The sequence below is a fragment of the Lepisosteus platostomus genome, chromosome 5 (assembly GCF_059453375.1).
Source record: "Lepisosteus platostomus isolate fLepPlt1 chromosome 5, fLepPlt1.hap1, whole genome shotgun sequence".
Classification (NCBI taxonomy): Eukaryota; Metazoa; Chordata; class Actinopteri; order Semionotiformes; family Lepisosteidae; genus Lepisosteus; species Lepisosteus platostomus.
Genome location: NC_142615.1, coordinates 63,504,561 through 63,506,717, shown reverse-complemented (window position 1 = coordinate 63,506,717; position 2,157 = coordinate 63,504,561). Strand labels below are relative to the sequence as shown.

General features: G+C 42.1%; 1 non-coding gene across 1 annotated transcript; it reads right to left on the bottom strand.

Annotated features, from left to right (window-relative positions):
• Positions 1–1,841: 1,841 nt before the first annotated feature.
• trnat-cgu (transfer RNA threonine (anticodon CGU)) lies at positions 1,842–1,913 on the bottom strand. The gene has a single exon. It is a non-coding gene; the product is annotated as a tRNA-Thr (tRNA).
• Positions 1,914–2,157: the final 244 nt, after the last annotated feature.

The following is a 2,157-nucleotide window of genomic DNA, read 5'->3' as shown; positions in this document are numbered from 1 at the left end:
CTGTCACTGCCTGTGGGCCACGTGTTCCTGCTGTCAGTCTATTATGTCATGTTCATCCACACCCAGAAACATTACTGCTGTAGCACAAGAGTTATATAGGTGCAGTCCATAGAGCAAAAATCTCTTAATCTCAGAACTGTGGGTTCAGTCCCCCACATTGATTAAAGCTTAAAACTACAGCAGGAGGAGTAACAATAATGGCAATAACATGTTTGGAGTTCGGCATTTCATTTATTCTGCGGAAACATCTTATCGGAATGAATGAATTGCCCGAGATAAAAGAGTAATTTTGGCTTCAGATCGTTTTTACAGAGCATTGCGTTGTTCTGTTCATGCTGACTACACGCTTTAAATTTGTCGTTTACTGCAAGCGTTGCTTTTCCAGGTTTTTCTGAAATTCCTCGCATTTGAGCCAGCACTAAAATATTTAATTCCCGTCGCTGAATACATCGTGGAAACGGTATTTTCAACAGAATGCTGTCACACATGAAATCTTTTCGTTATTCGGTTCTGAAGTTTGAAAATGAAAATAAAACGGGGGTCACTTCATAGGCTTGAAAGAAGTCCAAGCAGCATAAAAACCCGCGAATTCTCACAAAGGCTGCACCTTTCTTCTGCTGCTGTTATAAATCAGCCTTAAACATTTGAATGCATACCTTACTGCTGCTAATCACATTCACGTGTTTACAAAGCTTTTTTCTGTCCGTTATGTTTTTGCTAAGCAGTTTCTCCGTTTTCCTCGTACTGTGATTGTCAGCGAGCACAACAAGACTGAAACAGTGTAAAGGCAGGTAAAAAAGACAGGGTAAAACGCCTGATTGTCGGGAGTGGGATTTGAACCCGTGCCTCTATTTGGAGAGTGAAACACAAAGCTTAAAAGACACGAAGTTGCGAATTTGCTGTTTTAAACCGCTCGACTATCCTGAAGAAATAGGTGCTGACTGCACCAGTTGCATCCGATTTTCCGTAATTTTAGGACGATTGATACGACTGGACTAACAATTTGTGGCGTTTAGTATGACATGGAAAACGGTACCGGAGCATTCGGGTCCGGACTACTAGACTCAGAAACAGTTTTTACCCCCGCACTATCAAACTATCAAACTCCCAGCCTCTCGCTCACTCCTCACCTCTCACCTATGATCTGAACCTCACAGTGCCTTCTTTCTTACCAAAAACCCAAACACACATTGAAAATCTACCTCTACCATACATGTCAAAAGCTCACTCCCCATCATTTCTATCCCTTTATTTCATTCTTTTGATGCATGTTTTTGCACATAACCTGTTACCTTTTTGTTGTTTTGCACGCTGCCTGTTGTTTTTTGCACATTGGCTGTTGTCTCTGTCTTTCTTTTGTTAAACAATTGTATTGTTGTTGTGTTTTTTTCTTTGTACTACTTATGTCCGAGAGCTAGCTAAATAGCATTTCGTTATACCATATACCTGTGTATGAGTATAATGACAATAAACTTGAACTTTAAACTTGAACTTGAACTTGACATAGTCTTGCAGGCAGTATATTATTTTATCGTTTACTTGTTTAAAAAAACACGGTCTTCTCGTTCCTAAGTCAGATTTTTAGTGCTTTCGAGCGTTACTTCCAACCTGGACTGACAGCTCCCCCGATCTGTTTGTGATCAGACCATGGAGTCGGGGGCTGAGGCGATCATTCGGAAGATGGGTGTGAAGAGAAACAAGCTTTGTCGACATAAAAAACAAGGCAGGATATGCAAGAATACTAATCACTGGCGACAGTTAAGTTCTCTTACTATTGAGATCCCTACATTGCGAGTTTTTTTAAGACTTTGAAACTAAAGGAAAGCGGTGACAAATGAAACTGGCACAGGTGGGGTTTGAACCCACGCTCTTCGGTTTACGAGACCAACGCCTTACCACTTGGCCACCGCGCCCTTCAAGTACACATTTCTCCGCGGTGTAAAGGAAGCGTCTAAGGCAGCTACAGTCTTTTTCTCCAGGGAGGTTGGCGAAAATCCGCTGCACGGGAGCCCCGATACAGTGCAGTAATGTAGCACGTCTCACGGCATCCTGAGCTTCTGTAGATCCACTGGCTATTTAAAAAAAATCTGTACGACTCCATCCATATCTTGTATTCCGTATACAAATCCGGGGCTCCGAGGTTCAGTAGAAGCGGTG